Below are 20,083 nucleotides of genomic sequence, written 5' to 3'. Positions count from 1 at the left end.
AACAATCATTGATCCATTGCCTTCTGCATGCCCTCCACTGGGGATTGAACCTGCCACCCAGAAATGCCCTGAGGGGGAATCCAACCCTGACCTCTTAGTCCATAGGTAAATGCTGAGCCATGCCAGCAACTATGGTATCTCTTAAATTGCCTTTGTTCTGTGGACCCTGAGAAAGGAGGTATATATTAGGAAGGGCTCCCAGTGGCTAACTGGGCTCAAATTTTTTAAAAAAGAGCCTAGCAGCCAATACTGTTCAGGAGCCTCTCCTGCAAACTGCACTTCAGGGAAAAGCCTGCACTGAGCTGTCTGCTTGCATTGTGTTCTTACCCTCTGAGCCAGCCCTGAAAAAGGAGCTCCTGACAGAATAAACTGATGAACAAAATAGATTCAGAGATACTGAACCATAGAACAGACATGAATTTCAGAGATAACTTAAAAAAATTTTTTTTATTGTTTAAAATATTACATATATTCAGAGGGAACTTATTAACTGAGAACTTATATGCCTGCATGCATAGTCCATGGACACAGAAAATAGTGTGGTGAAGGCTTGGGAGGGGCTGGTGTGGGGAGGAGGGAGTCAATGGGGAGAACAACAACAACAACAACAGCAACAACGAACAGGAGATATCTGTAAATCTTTCAACAATAAAGATAAAAATAGAAGGAGTTCCTGGACTCCTATTTCAACCAAAAGGACTGAGGCTTTCCCCATCCAGTTGGACCTGCACAGCTATATCAGTATCAGCTTCTTTACCAACTAATCAAAGTGGCTCAATTCTAACCAATCAGGACAGTGCGTTTTGGACCAATCAAACTGTGAGGATTTGGAGTCATCCTTTGCATTAGGAGGAACTAATCAGGAACCAGAGGTTGGGTATCCCTGTCTGTATCAGTCAGCTCCACTCATCCCTTCCAGTGGGGCCTGCAACAACATCTTTGTACTGGAGGGGCCTACTTACCGAGTCAGCTAGACTGTCATCTCTGAAATCTGACATGAAAATATGAAAATAAACTATTTTAATAAAATAGACAAAACTTCTGGAACAGTCTATCCATTTTGTGTTATGCTTACTTGGAGAAAAGTTTTAGAAAAATAAAGTTTTAAGTAGGGGAAGTCAAGCAAGCACATCATAAGTCTGGGGTTATTATTGCTTCATCCTGCACTTTCAGTTTTTCATCTGTGAAATACCTGGAGCCAGTTAGGCTGGCCCAGATAGCCTTCAGTGGGTTGATAAGTAAGGATCTTTGGTTATAGGAGTATGCAATCTTTGTTTTGCTATATGTTGTTAACATTCTGAATTGAAACAACAATAATTTTTATTAAATTGCCCACTGGAGGTAAACATAGGCTGGTTGGCTGGAGGCAACCAGCCTGAGAGCTTGGCCAACATCATCTTTGTGCCCTGGTCATTCTTGGAGGGCGGAGAGCCTCAGAAACAACAAACTAGAATTTTAATGAGAACAAGTCCCCACCCTGGTTATCACATGCACTTCAAACAGTTCATCAGGAAAGACCACTACTACTGAGGAAAAAATTCCAAATGCAGTTATCAGCACTCAGTCTGTTATAGGGAAAAGAAAATATCTAAAATACTCAGCAATAAGAAAAAGGTTAAATAAGTGATGGCACATCTCTAGGGTAAAAAACTGTGTTGCCATTCTGAGAGAAAGTTTATGGGAATGGGGAAACATTCCCTTTATGTTGTCAAGCAATATAACCAGAATAAGTTCTCATAGGACATTTGTAAATATCAACAGACTTTATCTTTGGTTGCTGAGATTACAATTTTTGTGTGTGTGAGTTTTCTAACATTTTCATATTGAACATGTGTTACTTCTCTAATAAGAGAAAGTGTTATTTAATATATTGACTCTAAATTAGACTCTCTGAGGTCCTTCCCAGACCATAAGACCCCTCTCCTTCGTACAGCAGGGACTGCACACTTGCCTAGAGTTCTTCCTCTAGGTAGATGGTACTCATACAGGAACGTTTGGAACACTAAGCTTTGCTCAGAGAATTCTTTTTTCTTTTTTCTTTTTCTTTCTTTCTTTTTTCTTTCTTTTTTTTTTTTTAATATATTTTATTGATTTTTCACAGAGAGGAAGGGAGAGAGATAGAGACGTCGATGAGAGAGAATCATCGAGCAGCTGCCTCCTGCACACCCCCTACCGGGGATGTGCCCGCAACCAATGTACATGCCCTTGACCGGAATTGAACCCGGTACCTTTCAGTCCGCAGACCGACTCTCCAACTCTGAGCCAAACTGGTTTCGGCTCTTTTTTCTTTTTCTTTTTTTAAACATATATATTTTTATTGATTTCAGAGAGGAAGGGAGAGGGAGAGAGAGATGGAAACATCAATGATAAGAGAATCCATCTGGCTGGCGTGGCTCAGTGGTTGAGCGTTGGCCTATGAACCAGGAGGTCACTGGTTTGATTCCTGGTCAGGGCACATGCCCAGGTTGTGGGCACGATCCCCAGTGGGGCATGTGCAGGAGGCGGCTGATCAATGATTCTCTCTCATTGGTGTTTCTATCTCTCATTTTCTCTCTCTCTCTTTACCTTACTCTCTGAAATCAATAAAAATATATTTTTTAAAGTTAAATTTATTGAGGTAATTGTAGATTAGCATACAGTTTTTAAAATACAGTGATCTTGTGCACCTTTTACCCATTTCCCCAACTCTTTTATTTTCAAAGTTTTTTAAAATTAATTAATTAGTTAATTAATTAATTTTAAAGAAATCTTTATTGTTCAGATTATTAAAAATGTTCCTCTTTCCCTTCCCCCCCAATTGCTCCCCTCCACCAGGTTCCCACTCCACCCTCTTCCCTTTCCACACCCCCATTGTCCTCATCCATAGGTGCACAGTTTTTGTTCAGTCTCTTCCCACACCCCCCCACTCCCCTTTTCCCCGAGAATCGTCAGTCCACTCCCCTTCCATACCTCTGATTCTATTATATTCACCAGTTAATATTGTTCATCAGGTTTTTTAATTCCCTTGGCTATTAGTTTCACTTGTTGATAGTTACATATTTGTTGATCATAATTTTTATCTTTATCTTCTTCCTTTTCCTAAAGAACCCCCTTTAGCAATTCATATAATTCTGGTTTGGCGGTGATGAACTCCTTTAACTTTTTTTAAATTTGTGAAACTCTTTATCTGGCCTTCGATTCTGAGTAATAGCTTTGCTGGGTAGAGTATTTTTTGCTGTAGGTTTTTGCTATTCATCACCTTGAATATTTCTTGCCATTCCTGTCTGGCCTGCATGGTTTCTGTTGAGAAATCAGCTGACAATTGTATGGGTGCTCCTTTATAGGTAACTACCTGCTTTTCTCTTGTTGCTTTTAATATTCTCTCTTTGTCTTTTGTTCTTGGAATTTTAATTATGATGTGTCTTGGTGTGGTCCTCTTTGGATTCCTTTTGTTTGGGGTTCTGTGTACTTTCTGGATTTGTAAGTCTATTTCTTTCCCCAGGTGGGGGAAGTTTTCTGTCACTATTTCTTCCAGTATTCTTTCAGTATCTTGCTCTCTCTCTTCTTCTGGGACCCCCATAATTCTGATGGTTCACTTGAAATTGTCCCAGAGGTTTCTTACACTATCTTCAACTTTCTGGATTCTCTTATCTTCTTGCTTCTGTGGAGGAGTGTCCTCTGGCTCTTTGTGTTCCAAGTCTTTGACTTGATTCTTGCAATCTTCCATTCTGATTTTAGGACTCTGTATAATATTTTTTATTTCAGACAATGTATTCTTTATTTCTAGTTGATCCCTTTTCATATCCTCATAGGTCTTGTTCATTTTATTGGCCTTTTCTAGGAAATTTCTTGAAAAACCTTATAACCGTGGTTTTGAACTCTATATCCAGTCGCTTCTTGTCCTCCATTTCTTTTGTTTGTGATCTGTTTCCTTGTCTTGGCATTTTCACAGCTTCCCTGAGTTAGTAGTGTGGCTTTGTGTCCTAAGGTGTCCTATATGGTTCAGTGGGTCAGCCTCCCAGTTACCTGAGGTGGACAGTCTTGGTGTAGCCCTTTGTGGGCTGTGTGTGCAGTCTTGTTGTTAAGCCTTGCTTGTTGTTGGTATCACTGGGAAGCACTGATCTCCAAGCCAATTGGCTATGAGGATCAGAAGTGTCTCAGCTAGGAGGGTTTCTGTATTCTGCTTGGATGCGGCGGAGTATCGGGGTGGCACAGACAAGCCTTGGTGAATCCTGCAAGATTGGTTGCAGGCATGTGCACCTCTCTGGATTCCTGTCTGTCCCTCCCTAGGAGAGTCCTATTCACAGCAAATGACAAAGCTAGCCACTGGAAGGGCTTCTGTGCTCCACTTGGATGGGGCGGAGTCTCGGGGTGGTGCAGCCCCTCTCTACGAGGGTCTGGTTTCTGAGTCCCACAGTAATGGCCGCTGGCTTCACACACCTCTGAGAGATCTCTGCCCCCTGCCTGACAGTCTGGCCTCTCCTTGTCTGGGGCCATCTATCAGAACAATAGGGTGGTTCTGTTTTCCTCCCGAACAAGAAAGCTAGCCATGCATTAGCTGTCCGCCCTCTCTGCGCTCCACAAGCAGGGAAGTCTGGCAGCCGCCCTTTTGCCTGCGCAGTTCACCACACCTTCACAGTTCCTGAGGTTCAGCATGCCTTCTCTCTCCTTCCTAGTTGGTAGAGCCTCCTCTCAGCCAGCCATCTGGTGCTTCAGGGCTATGTTTCCCCTGTTTTCCAGTTCTAAATTCAAATTTGTTGTGGTAGGCTGCATTCAGGTGTCTACCCTATGCTGCCATCTTGGTTTCTCCAATAAAAATATATTTTAAAAAATGATGAGAGAATCCTGGATTGGCTGCCTCTCGCATGCACCCTACTGGGGATCAACCCTGCAACCCTGGCAGGTGCCCTTGACCGGAATTGAACTCGGGACCTTTTAGTTTGCAGGCTGACGCTCTATCCACTGAGCCAAACCAGAGGCCAGAAGATTCTTGAATTATTTATATGGGGGGTCATTCTTTCCATCAAGAAACTATCAAGAAAAATGCTTCGCCCTCTTAATACTGAAATTTTCTCTGTGTCACTTAGAAGGCTGATTAGTAATGCATACTATTCAGGGAACTTCTACTTTCGCTACAAGAATATTTTTCTTCAAAATGAATCATTGTTGACTTTTCTCATGTCTCCTGCTATTCTTTCTCATGAAGGCAAAGCTTGGTGTCAAAAAGAAAATCTGAGCATAGAATGAGGATAGATAGAATATTAGTAAAAGCCCTCATTTTTAAACTGGCAAGACATGAGGGAAAAGGCAAAGAGCAATGGTTGCTCCTGTGCAGTATGGAAGGGAAGACTGGTTTTCTCAGCACATTTATTTGTACAGATAACACTATTATGTCAGCACGGTAATTTTCATAAGAGGGAAAAAACCTGATTTCTGTGTACATATGTGAGTGCGTGTACCTGTTATGGCGGTGGTGTGTGAAATGGGTGATGATGTATGTCTCTTGCCTATAGTTGTCCTGGCATAAGAAGCCCAAGAGTTAGAAAGAGGGAACAAGAGAAAGAGGTTTGCTGTTCTAGATTGACCTCTCTACTTTGTTGGACATTCCAGGTGAGTTCATGGAGATGCAGTGGCCCCTGTGTTGGCATGATTCTTCCCAACTTTCTCCAGTCCCCAGTTCCATTCCTAAATCACTCCTGGCTTCTAGTCACTATGCCCCAGCTAATTCATCTCTCTCTTCTGTCCTATGGTTCTCATGTCTGTTCTTATCCCATCCTTCCTTGTTTCACATAAAAATCACATTCATCTTCTGTTCTCTTATAGCCCCCTCTGGCTCTATGTTGGGATTTTATATTTTATATTTTTTGAAAATAGTCAAGATTGCTCCTCTTCCTGATCCTGATGTTCCTGTTATGGAGCCATTCTCTAGCTTTATTCTAGCTCTTGATGTAGTATTGTTTAAACTAAGATGGTTCCTGTCCTGGTTGGTAAGGATCTTGGGAAGGAAAGAAAGCACTGCTGGAAAGTAGAGGTGGCTAAAGGGGAATCTAAGTGCTCCTGGGTTGGGAGGAAGCAAAACACATGAGTCACTCTGCTTGAATTCTCCCAACCTCTGCTCATTTACCTCAACTGCTGACCCAGAAACACATGACCCAGAAACACTGACTCAGAAACACATGAAGAGCCCTGGAGTCTAATGTACTTGTCTTCATCTCCTTTTCTATAGTCTGACAATCCTCTGAACCAGAAATAGCTCTTTAATGTCCATATAATCGTGTCCCTTCCAATTCATCCTTCTGAATGTCCTGGCAAAATCACTTAAGTTGAAAGCAGCAGAGAAATGATGGCATGCTGGATTTTTTTGTTTGAAAGAAGCAAGACAGACGGATTGTCCTTTTAAAGGCATGGCTGAAAATTTTTTTTTGTGGGGGGGCATTAATTTAAACAAAACCATATTGTTACAGTCTGTATTTTCACATGATTTATATGTTTTTCTGGTAGCAATGAGTCCTGCCGGCCTCAGTATCTATTCTGCTACGACCCTAGTTTAAGTCCTTATTTTTTAACCTATTCCTCTGCTACTCACCTTTACTGCCTTCAGAGTCCCACACTCTAGACCAGTGGTCAGCAAACTGCGGCATGTGAGCCACATGCTGCTTTTTGGCCCCTTGAGTGTGGCTCTTCCACAAAATACCACATGTGGGCACACACGTACAGTGCAATTGAAACTTCATGGCCCATGAGCAGAAGTTTGTTTTCTGCTCTCAAGAAATTTCAATCATTGTACAGTTGATATTTGGCTCTGTTGTCTAATGAGTTTGCTGACCACTGCTCTAGACCATTCTCCACAAAGCATCCAGAGAGATCTTTCTGAAACACAAAACCCTTCTCTGGACTTCCACCATCTTAATATACAAAAACCCTGGGCCCATCATATCCTCAATGACCAGAGGGTCGACCAACCAGAAGTCAGTCCTGCAGTCAGCACTGGGTTACCCTGGCAACCCAGGACTGATTGCTGAGGGGGCTTCGAATCAGGCCTGGAGAGAGACCTGAAGAGAGATATGGTTGGATCCATAGCCTCTGTGCCAGCTGTTGATCAGCACTTGCCTCTCTCTTTCCCTCTGAGCCTGGCCAGCAGCCATGCGTCCATTTCTTTCCAGGCCTCCACTGGGGCTGCTGATCAGCCCCACCTTTCTGATCAGGCCCCATTGATAGGCCCAGAGACAGGGACTGGCATAGAAACCGACCAATCAGAACCAAATCTGGGTGAAGTGTGATGAGTCAATGGCTGCCTAGGAGGCAGAGCTTTTAATGCTGAATGGCACAGAAACTGACCAATCAAAACCAAATTGGCTGGCAGAGGAGGGCAGTTGGGGATGAGATCAGGCCTTCAGAAGAGGGTGATCAGGCCTTCACTTGGGGGTGATCAGGCAGGCAGAGGCAGTTAAGGGCAATCAGGCCAGCAGGGAAGGGTAGTTGGGGGCGAGATCAGGCTGGCAGGGGACCAGGCCAGTAGGGGGGCAGTTACGGGGTGATAAGGCTGGTAGGCAGAACCAGTTAGGGGCAATTAGGCAGGCAGGCGAGCGGTTAGGAGTCATCAGTCCCTGATTATGAGAGGGATGTCTGACTGCCAGTTTAGGCCTGAGGGATCCCAGATTGGAGAGGGTGTGGGCTGGGCTGAGGGACTCCCCCTTCCCCCATGCACAAATTTTGTGCACTGGGCCTCTAGTGTTCATAATAAAGACAAAATTTCTGTGTGGCAAGACAGACAGAGGCAGAGAGAAAGGTGCAGCTCTGGAAGAGAAGGATTTACTGAAGAAATTCCAACCCGCAGAGATGAACCCTTTAACTAAAGTGAAGCTGATCAATGAGTTGAATGCATGTGAGGTCCAACTCAGTATGGCCCATGAGGTTTCTTGGCACTCCAGTACAAAGACAGTCACTGGACCTCCCTTGGAGGTCTTCCTTTTGAACTGACCCAAGGGACATCACCTGTGTGTTCTCACACTATGGGGAGATTGTTAGCTATGTAAATTTTTTTTTTTTTTTTTTTGCTTTTGTTTTCTTTATACTGTTTTTTTGATTTTTTAAATCTTAATTAAAATAATGTTATTGTAAAAAAATAAGTTTCACACATGGTATCCAAATCTACATATATACAAATTTAAGAGTAAATAAATTGTTGGATATTGCAAAATGTACATCAGCTGCCATGTACAACTTTGGGAATATTGTGCTAATTTGTGAGTACCTTTGGAACTGTGCATTGGAACGTGAAGTGAAATAAGAAAATAGATGCTTGGCACCATGATAATATAAAATACATTGCAGTCATGCAATCTGAAGGGAATAATTTGATAAGTTAGTGTTCTCTTTTATCAATATGTTTCTGCTGTCCAGATCCAATATCTGGAAGTAGTGTCTGTCTGTTATCCTGGCAGTGGCACTATCTACCAGCAGTCTTGTCACCTGGATGTAGTTTCCTTTTAAGGATCTGGGCAAGAGATATGTTTCCCTTGAATTACACTTGAATTAGAGCCATGTCTGTCATGAAAGCTGAGGTGAGGATTATGGGCTACACTGGATCCTAAGTGACAAAGGGGTCTCTGTATATTCTTTGTAAAAATATTTTTATTTATTTTAGAGAGGTAAGGAGAGGGAGAGAGAGATAGAAACATCAATGATGAGAGAGAATCATTGATCAGCTGCCTCCTGTATGCCCCTCACTGGGGATCAAGGCTGCAATCCAGGCATGTACCCTGATCAGGAATTGAACCCTAACATTTTGGTTCATAGGTCGACACTCAACCAATGAGTCATAACAGCCAGGCTCTCTGTATTATTTAGTATATTTGTTATTTTATATATTTATGTTCATTACTTTGAGGCTTTCTTAAACGTGAGGCCTAGGGAAGGGGGCCCTCTTCCTTGGTCTAAGGGCAGTTCTGGCTGTATCTTCAACACTTAGACAAAGTCAGGTAGTCATAGTAGATTCCTGAGAAGTATCTGGTGAAATATATTCTGTGTGAATGGGACGAGTGTCTGAAAAAGATATGGCTCACCATGTAGTTGGTGAATTGTAAGAAGAGGTTCATTAGAGTACAGATAGTGGGGGAAAACATTCAAGGCAGGAGAAGTTTAGAATTGTTGACCATGAAGAGACCAACATTTAGAAACGTTCTCCAAACATAACACAGATAGAAGCTTAAATTTTCCTTTGTATGGATGTAAGGAGAGTCATTTCTATTTAAACCATGAAGGCTGGGTCCAGAGTTCAGGTTGTAAGAACTCTGTTTCTTCAGAGAACAAGGGATAAATAGCTTTGCTCTAAATGGGGACTGACAGACAGTGCATGTGAACTTTGAAATTCACTGGAGTAGCCTTCGAAGCCCCAGTGGTGGATGAAACTGTGCCAAACCAAATTGTGTGGCGTGAGATAGTATCTACACATTTCCCCAAATGCTATGTAGATGTACGGCGGAAAGCCATTGTCACTGTGGTAAAATAATACACGTTCTTCACACAACTGTCCATCAGAGGAAACGGGGAGGCCCAGACCAGGGAGGTGTAGGGATAGAATAGGATCGCAGGCCACCCTTTTTAGAGAAAAATACTTTGTATTTCAAATTTGTATCAGAGCAACTTAACCAGCTGACTGCAAAGCTGGCTAAGAAGTTCTCAGTGTGGACGTGTCCTTGAGCTATGCTTTGTCAAGACCACTAGCCTCCTACTCCTGCTTTCCCTCTCTATCTAGAGGTTTACAGGGAGAAGTTCTAGAAAACAGTCTTGGAAAAAAAAAAAAGATAATTTTTTAAGACTTGCAGAAATTTTAGGTATTTGCTGAAAACTGTCTAAAATTACTTATCTGTATCTCCTGTCAAGAAAATAGCATCTGTCACGTGGAGAATCTTAACTGCCTTAGGGCTTGTAGCAAACGTAGGTTGTAAGCTGGGTTACATTGAAATGGATCCACAGAATTTAGGGGGAAAGCCCTCCATTTAACTACTCGCTTTGGGGAAGAAAGAAATTTGTGGTTCCTATCTGAGGCGAGAAAGAAATTTGGCCATAGCCTTGGAAAGCTGTCAGAAAATGATTATTGGCATATAAAGAGACAATTCATGCTAGAGGATTTTTAGGGGAGCTCAGAGATGCACTATGTCTCCTGCGGTAAAGGTGTCTGGGAAATGTTTGACTCACTGTTTAACTTTCTGTGACTGTTTAACTGTCTGTAGCCTCAGGTTGGCCTGAGGACTCAGAAGCTAGAATGCCACCCAAAGATAAACCTCAGGCCCAGGAAGGAGGTTAATGAATGTAGAGTGTGATAACTGCCTGATGTTATCTGTCAACTTAGAAATGATTGTTCTCTCTAGTGATCTCCATGACTATCACCAAATAGTTTTACTATTAACCTCCTATCGAAAAGAGACCCTGTTCGGGGAGGGTGTGGATTTATTCCCTGCCGGCCACCACTGGCAGCAAGCAGCTGCTTTGCCTGTGTATGTAAGTTTCTCTTATTAAAGCTCTTAGGAATTTGAATAAGGCTATGTGTCAGTTCTTCAGAATTGATCCTGAATTTAGATTGGGGCTTTCCCTCAACAGGATTATAATTAGTGAAATGAACTGTGGGAAATTATTTAACCTCACTAGTAAAGAAATTCATGTTAAAAATTAGGACACAGTTTCTCTTAATAAAATAGCAGTGAGACCTATACTCTATGCATAGCAGATTGCATTGTACATAGTTGCAAACTTTTGGAGGGCAGTTTGCAATATGCCAAAAAGACGTTTGTGTCTTTTGATCCAGTGATCCCTTTGTATGTGTGTGTGTGTCGGGGGGAGGGGGGTTATTCTAGAAACATTTAGAGAGAGTCCCTTCCATATGACAGATAGCTGATGTTATAGATTGTGCCCCCCTCAGTAATCGACAGTCAGCTGGGGAAAAATGCACCTATACTTAGATAATAATAATAATACAAACAATGAGAAGAGGAGGGAAGATGGGAGATTGACTGCAGGTCTAGGGAGTGTGTGGCAGGGGATGGGGAAGCTTTCCTGCAGGAAATGTCAACAAATGGAATCTGGAAGGATAAATAATAAATTCCCTAGAAGACCACGAGGGGACAGATGTTCCAGGCAGAGCCAGAACAAGATCTGGAGGTGACTGTACTGTCCATTGTTCACCCAGGCTAGACAACAGGCCTGGAAGGAATTTCTGGAACTTACACCCAACTATTCCCCAGGATGACTCTAGAACAAGATCTCACACATTTAATTTCTTTCCCTCCACTCTGGTTTTTATTTTCTGTCTAGAGTTACAAAGTCATCTCTTCCCTTCCCTGGCATAGACATTGGTCAGTCATACCACCATGGCCACAAACTCCCCTGTGGTAGCAACTGGCAAGCATGAGCTGTGCTCCCTGGGTCCCTTCCCCTCCATTCATGGCCCTGAGTCCCTAATAAGAAGCAGAGATGAGTTCTCAGGTGGGAGAGATTGGCTGCTGAAGTCTGTCATGGAGTACCTGCACGATTCCTTCTATTTCCTTGGCATTTCATCTGGCAAAGGGCCCCGGAGTTATCTTGGCAGAGAGGAGAGTTAGGCCTTAGTGTAGGAGGAAGTGATGGGACATACCCTAATAGTCACCAGAGAGGAATGGACTTATTCCTGCTCACCAGCATTCCCAAGAGTGAGGTGGAAGGATCTTTTAGAAGAGCCAGAGAAGGTCAGCAGACATGATTCATGGCTTAGGGATTATAACCTACAGGAAAAGTTAAAAGAAAGGCCTTGGGAAAGGAAGTTTTGCCTCACTAAGAAGACTCAACATATAGTTGGTTTTTACATTCCATCTCTTCTCAAAATGGAACAAGCTCAATTGGTTACAATTGCATTGACTGCATTAGCCCCAAAGGCATTCAGATAAGCAGTGCATGTGAGAAAGCACTCTCTAGTCCTGAACCGTGTAGACACTTGAGTAAGGATCTGGGAGACTCTGGAGAGCTCTACAAGCAAGGGAAGCCCTGCCATCACCCTGCCATGCTGTGAGGGGCTGGATGGGTGAGTTTAGGAATTTCCCTTTCACCAGGGCAGTCTCATCTCATTCCACAAAGATTTACTTAGCGTATGCTATGGACCCTGCATCATAAGTGAATATGTATCTTTTTACACCAGTTTTCCAGATGCGGGACAATGATTCCTGTTTATGGGCTTGTGGCAGATCAGAGAGAGGTCAGACTCACAGGGAAGCCCTGAAGCCAGGAGGAAGGAGGCTAGGCAGGGCCGAGTGGCCAGGCTGAAAGGAAAACAGACCACAGAGAGCCCCAGGGTGACTCAGGCTGTAGTGCATTAAAGCTAGTGAGGGCATTGGGAGAGCTGGTCCAGAGTGTGGACTGTGATAAAAAAAAATAAATCTCGAGACCAAAGCTGTAGCTCTGGTAGAGGAAGGGGAAGAGCACTAGGGGATGAGGGTTTTTCGTTATAGAACCTGGGAGGGCATGAGAGAGGCCATCTGAGCAGCACCTGTTCTTTTCCTCAGATCTTATTAGTTCCTGCTCTCCCCCCACCCAAGGATCCCTCAGGCCCTCTTCCCTTCCTTCCAGCCAACTTTCAGAAACCTCTCCTCACTGGGAAACTATGAATCCTACTTTCCTCAGGCTCTTTGATATCCTGGCTTCAAGTTAGGGAACCCAGGACTACTTAGGAGAAACAGGGCTTGGGGGGAGGAGTCAGGTGGAGGCTGGTGTAGGATTTATGCTTTCTTTTTAGACTTTGTTCTTCCATAGCCTCTTCTCATCTGGATAAAGGGGAACAATCGGACCCCTTCCCCATATGACCTGTAGCAAAAAGGAGGTTCAGGGAGTGGAGGCCATTATTTGGGGATTCCAGGAGTCAGGGCTGTTTCCATTTCTTTATTTTCATTTCCCAGGCCCACGCATGGGTCTGATTTTCCTAAGGACCCCTGGGCGCCTGCTGTGCAGTCTCCCCACACATTGCTTGATGTCCTATTCGAATGTCGGTACTGAAAGCCTCTACTAATGGGGTAGTAGCTTACTCAGCTCCACCACATCCAGTTTCTCCCTACAGCTGGGCCAGCTGGGCACTATAACAATGTACCTTAGTAGGGACACTTAACGCCTCTTCTGAGGCAGAATCCCGAACTCTAATACTGTGGGATTCCCAGCCCAGGGCCTAGCAAAAGGGCCTCATGTCTGGGATCACGACTGTGAATGGAAGGATTCTCATTGGAGGGGCAGAGGAAGCTGTGATAACGCTTTTGTGGTACTGGGGAGAAGAGTGGGAAGGCAGGGGGTTAAGGGCCCAAATGAGCTCAAGTGAGTGCAAGAGGAAGAGGAGGCTGGTGATGCTTTCTTAGTTTGTAGAATGAAACAGGTTTCTAATGGTGGGGAACTTTATTTTTATGGGTAATTTGAAGGGCTTGCCAATATTTCAGGCTGGTTCTCTCCCAGCTGCCTAACTTTGGGCAGGTCATTGAAATTTTCTGAAGGTCAGTTATTTTTTTAAAATAAAATACTTGCATTAACTCACAAGACTGTGGTAGGAATCGGATGAAAAAACAAAACAAAACACTTTGCAAATGTAAGTTATGGCAATTACTGTACTGAGGAGCAACTAAGGCGAGATCATGGATTTTTGGGGATAAGAAGTGGACGACTGGGGAAGAGCCACTCTGTCTCCTTCTCGTAACTGCCCTTCCTGCCAGATGAGGGCATCGCCCCTGCCACATCCCAAGCTGATTTGCTTGTTTTCCAGCTTTTCCTTATTCCCTTTTGCACCTGGAGAAGCTTTGCTGGATGTACAGAGTGTGGGATGGAAGTGGGGGTAACATCTACTTCGGGGGTGGGGGACTTGATCCCACCCTTGGGTGATGCTCCCTGAGTCATGGAGCCAATTTGTTCAGGAGCCGCTGTGATAAAACTCCCAAAGGTGCTGGCAGCGACTTGGCAGCTCCAACCCTCTCTTCTGCGGAGGGGCCACCATCGCACTGGACGGCAGAGGGCGCTATGCTACTTGCTTTCCCTCTTGGTTCTACTTAGTAAGACTGGCCGGGCTTTGATCTTATACTTCTAGTAAAAACCTTTTTGAGCCCAGAGGAGAACAAACAAGAAATAGGTAAGTAAGATTTAAATATCTCATAACAGATCAGCTTCCACGCACAAGGTTTTTACCCTTCCACAGTGAAATGGCCCCACAAGCTCGGTCTCAATCTGCCTGTTGCCTTTGGGATAGTCACACTCTATTCCAGTTTGTCCCAATCCTTTTACTGCTTCATTAAGCCTCAATTTTGCGAACCTCCATTTAAAGGGCTTCAGATTTAACGGACAATATTTCCAGTCTGTATGTAATTATGTGAAAATTAGCACCCTGTTAATTTTAAAATGCTTTTAACCAAGACTTGCTTATAATTAAATTAACAGGTTATGTTTGTTATTAATTCACTGTTACTTTAAACAAACTTGAGCGACTAGGCCATAGGTTGGGAAAAACACTGTAGTAATTTCACTGACATCAATAAATAGTTCATATTTACAACTATAGTCTACATATTTACATACAGCCTTATCACTGCTTGTAAACAATGTTCTGCAGATGATCAGCACGTGATCAGATCGCATCTGGTGTGTACATAGCTTTTGTTGTCACTTGGTGTGACTTTCTGCAGCAGTTTTAATGCAAGCCAGCCCATGTCCGGACACACACTGAACCACGCCCCAGCCGTGTGCATCTGTTTGTTCACAGTGACTGGTGAATGCACACATTTACTAGACCTATTCAGTATAAATATAAAATTACAGTAATACACACAGAAAACTTTTTTTGTGAAATTAAACTTTTCAAACATATTTAATTTTAATTACACAGACGTGTCTACATAAGCAAAACACAGGTAAACTAATCTGTCAATCTTTTAACATCCACATTTGGAAAACCTGCTTTATTATATAATGGGTGTTCAGCTTTCATGGAACGCCCTTGCCTGAATCAGTCTGTTATAGAGAGGTTTTAGGTATAAACAAGCCAGAACGCATATCCTAGACCAAAATAACAACAACAACCCCCAGGTATTTGGCTGGTGACAGGCTCACTCCCGTGCACGGCCAGCGTTCCTAGGACCGGGCCCACAGAGGCTCCTGCGTGTGTGGGGTGGGGAGAACGTGGTTGGCAACACCCAGTCTCTGAGATGCACGTGTGTGCCGCGGGCTCGTGGAAGCCTGGGAGAGCGCTGTTTTTCAGAATATAACATGACCGGTAGAATATTTTCCTTGTAACATTTCCAGTAGCCCCTCTGCACTTTGAACTCACCATTGCTGTTTCAAGGTTCTGCTCCTTTACTGCTGGAGAGAGTGAAAGTTAATACCTGCTTATATGTGTTAGATAAACTTAGATGCAAGGAAGGACAACTAGGTTAGTTTAGAAAATATGGAAAAATTCAGAACAAATTGCAAGCTCTCATTTTCAAGCAACTGCTGTGGGGTAAGCACTTTAGTAAAATTGAGTCATTTAGCCCTCACAACAACCCACAAGACAGATGCCATTATCTTCATTTTTAAAGACAGCAGCGGCCCACATAGTGGCAGTACTAGGAGTGGCAGAATTAGGAGTGTCTCACTTAAAAGTCAGAGTGTTCCTATTTATTCCCGACTGCGTCTTAGAGGGAGCTGGGATGCACAGTAGGTTTGGGGTAAATCCTTTTCTTCTTGCCTCAGTTTCTTCATCTCTAAAATAGGAACAATCATCCAGGATAACCAATCTGTACTGTCAGGTTTATTTTCTAGGTATACTGTGATTCCCATAATGAAATATGTGCTCTGGAATGTGAGAAATGGAAGGGGATATCCATTCTGGTGATTTTCATCTGTTACATTTCCAAGGACCCCTGTCATGATGACTGCATGCGAGACACATATTTTTAGAACATGTAGAAACTATTACCTTTTTAGAAGAGGTAAAATGCAAATTGACCCTCACACCCTCACACAAAATGGCCACCCCCATGTGGTCAAAGATGGCCTCTACAAGATGGCAGGAAGGGGAAGATAGTTAGGGGTGATCAGGCCAGCAGGGGAGGGAAGTTAGGGGTGACCAGGCCAGCAGGGGAAGGCAGTTGGGGTGGACCAGGCCTTCAGGGGAGGGCAGTTGGGGGTGAACAGGCTAGGAGGGGAAGGCAGTTGGGGGCGATTGGGCTGGCAGAGGAGCAGTTAGGTGTTGATCAGGCTGGTAGGGGAGCGGTTATGGGGTGATCAGGTTGGCAAGAAGAAGTGGTTAGGGGAAATCAGGTAGGCAGGCAGGCAGGGAGGCAGGCAAGTGGTTGGAAGCCAGCAGTCTTGAGTTGTGAGAGGGATGTCCCTGTGGGATTGGGCCTAAACCAGCAGTCAGACATCTCCCAGGGGGGTCCTAGATTAGAGAGGGTGAAGGACACCCCCCCCCCCGTGCACTAATTTTGTGCACCAGGCCTCTAGTACTGAATAAACAAATACGTTTTCTTTTGGCCATTTGATCACTTTGCTTTGTCATCTTGCATAATTCCTTTTGTTACTAAGCAATTTTTTTTATGTCTATCAATTGAAACATTTTTGTAGGTGATGAGATGTAAAGATGAATTAAGTATATTGTAGCTCCTCTGTAAGCTTATAGTCTCAAAAGTAGAAACAGCTGTACTCAAGTGCTTATAATATGAAGCAAAACCCACATACTGCAGTCAAGACCAAGACCTGCTCTGATTAGCTTATTCAGTGGGTTTTTAAATTTGTTGTTTGTTTTCAAAATAATTTTGGAGTTGATGATAACCTTTCCTAACAGAGTTTCACTATAGAAAATTTGGATTCCTGGCTTGCCTTAAAATAGCCACAGTAAGCCACCATTATCATAATGTAACTGTCAGCTGAAGTGGAGCAGCAGCTGCACTTCTTACTGGGGCAATAGTTCAGGAGGTTTTCACTGACTCGACTCCCTCCTCCTGACTTCCAGCCTGTCTGTTTACTCAGTGATGATACTTGCCTGACTCCTGTAGACATTTGTGTTACAACCCATCAAGCTTGTTAAGGTTCTGCAACAGATCTAGATAATACTCTACTCAATCCCTGACCATCCTCCTTCTTTAAATTGTGTTCACAGCACATCCCCAAACACTTTTTAAAATAGTTTCTACTGTAGTTTCCATCTCCAAATTTTTTTTAAAAACTACTCTCCATTCCCTCCAAATTAAATCCAAATGACCTAATTGATGGGGGAAGGTCCTGAGCTGAGGATCTGTTTATTTGAAACAGGAACCAATACAAACTCATGTTAATGAAATTGTCAGCATGATTTTGTCTTTAATATCAAAGGACTACTATGAACTCTTATTTCATTAGTTCAGTCACCACAGCAGTGTCATAGCAGCCACTGAATTATCAGCTAATTTTATTATGCTATTATTTGTAATCAAGGGACGATGTAGGAGATAGTCTCAGGAAAAAGTCTTCTGCATTGTGGCGGGAACAACTGTTGAGAACGTTGGCCACAGAGTTGCTCAAAGCTATCTTGATGTCCAGCATTTGCAATTCCCCAGGGCACTCTTGCAATGTCTGCCTGCTCAGTGATAATACCTGCTAATAAGGCAATATCAACCGTCAATAATACCTGCTAATAAGGCTATATCAACCGTCAATAGCTTCCTTCACATGGACTTCCTAATGCACTAGCTATCTATGGGAATAACAACACACATTGCTTGCTGGCATCACTTAAAAGATTGTTGTAATAACATAGTGTAATAACTGCCGGGACTGGTTTGGCTCAGTGGATAGAGCTTCGGCCTGTGGACTGAAAGGTCCCGGGTTCGATTCCGGTCAGGGACATGTACCTTGTTTGCGGGCACATCCCCAGTGGGGGGTGTGCAAGAGGCAGCTGGTCGATGTTTCTCTCTCATCGACGTTTCTAACTCTCTGTCCCTTTCAATTCCTCTCGGTAAAATGAATAAAATATATATTAAAAAACAACAACAACAACCATAGTGTAATAACTTGTGATCAATGGAGGGAGCTAAGTAACTTGAGCTCAAACGACAATAGATGCACTGATCTCTCTCTGATCTCTTAGGTCTGCTTTATTCTCATACTAGTAGCTCATCATACGATATTGCGCATGGTAGGTTGGGAACCGCAGGGTGCTGCTGGGAGCCCTGCTGCTTCCACAGGAGCCGGCCACGCTGCTTCTATGGGATCTGGGAGCCAGGTGGCTTCTGCAGGAGGTGGGCCTGCCGTCTTCTCTCTGGGCCTGTGCTCAGCCACGGAGGCTGTGGGCTGGTCCCCTTATCTCTCCAGGCCCCCCGCAGCTGGGGCATCACCGCAGTGATGAAGCAAGCATCTTACCTCGCCACTCACACTGCCCGCTCTCAGCGGCAGCTACCCCAGGACTGTATCTACCCCAGGTGTGGCTGAGGGGACTGGGAGCCACCATCTTTGTGACGGAGTGATGGTTAATTTGCATATTACCCTTTTATTAGATAGGATATGGGGCCTCTTACATATCTCTTCTGTAGCCCATTGAACAAAAGCAGATCTTGACCCCTTGATCAACTTTCTGGAACAAAATAGGAAAGTATAGAAAAGGCTGCAGGAATACACTTGAAGAAACCACTTTCTGAGGGATGCCCTGAATATATCACCTTGCCATTGGCACAGATATGGAAGGTGGATTGGGTCAGTAGGTCAGTAGTTAGGTCTCACGGAGGAGGGCTATTACAGGGAGGCCTTGCAGAGACTTCCTAGGGATCTCTCTTGTCAGTTTTTTTATATTATTTTATTTTATTTATTTATTTATTTATTTATTTATTTATTTATTTATTTTTATCATTCACGAGTGAATGGAAAGGAACCAACTTCACTGTGTTACAGGGCCTTGTTGTTTGTGTTAGTCATTTTGGTCTCGAAAAAATTCTATGATCTTGACACATTGTTGTGTATCATAATTGCCCATGAGCTTCCAGTCTTGTGATTAGACCTTTGGAGGACACAAAATGGTCTTTATTCCTAATTTGCATTTCCAGTACTTAGAGGAGGACAGGCTTATCATAAAAGTTAGAATGTGTATGTGGAGTGAATGAATAGTTGAACATTGGTAGAGCCCCTTAAGAATAAACAAAGACTTATGAAATCAAACATTCACAGCTAGGATGTGAGGGTATGGCTAAAATGCGTTCTGAGCTTTTCCTATTTAATCACATAATGGCACAGGAAAAGAGTAATTTTATACAAATTTTCATTCTTTTTCTAGACCAGTTATTTTCAGTGACTTTGAAATTTTTAGCGGTATTTTTGGTAACTATAATGATTGGAGAGGGGGCTGGTATTAGCATTTAATGGGTAAGGACCAGTTGTGCTCAGTGTATAGCAACACTGTAGAAAAGTCCTAAAACATGAAGAATTAGTGCACTTCCTACAACTTATGATTCCCCTCTTGGATGTGGATGAGAAAGTAGCTTATAATTATCTGAGTCTCTAAACAATTCCTTTATCTTTTTCATAATTTTTAAACAAAAAAATTTGCCCTACCTGGTTTGGCTCAGTGGATAGAGCGTTGGCCTGTGGACTGGAGGGTTCCAGATTCGATTCCAGTCAAGGGCATGTACCTTGATTGCAGGCACATTCCCAGTAGGGGCTGTGCAGGAGGCAGCTGATGGATGTTTCTCTCTCTTCAATGTTTCTAACTCTCTATCCCTCTCCCTTCCTGTCTGTAAAAATCAATAAAATATATTTTAAAAATTTGTTGAGAATATAACTACCATGTATATTGAGGACATTTTTACTTCTTTCTAGGTCTTTGCAAGCTCTTTGATAGATTGGGGCTGGACCGTGAGCTAAAGTTGCCAAGGAGAGTTTCATCTTCCTTCTCATGGAATCTTGCTTAAGTGGACTTGAGGTGGATCAGTCATTGGTCCCTATTTCTCAGGGACTCTTGCTAAAATGGAGACAGAAGCTATGAACTTTTTAAAAATTAAAAAATATTTCAATTATAGTTGACATACAGTATTATATTAGTTTCAGGTGTACAACATAGCATAATCAGCTTTTTAACATTCTTTACTCATGGAATCAGAGCAAACAT

Source organism: Pipistrellus hanaki, assembly GCF_964339955.1.
Source record: "Pipistrellus hanaki genome assembly, chromosome: 1".
Taxonomy (NCBI): domain Eukaryota; kingdom Metazoa; phylum Chordata; class Mammalia; order Chiroptera; family Vespertilionidae; genus Pipistrellus; species Pipistrellus hanaki.
Note: the sequence above shows the minus strand (reverse complement) of the source record.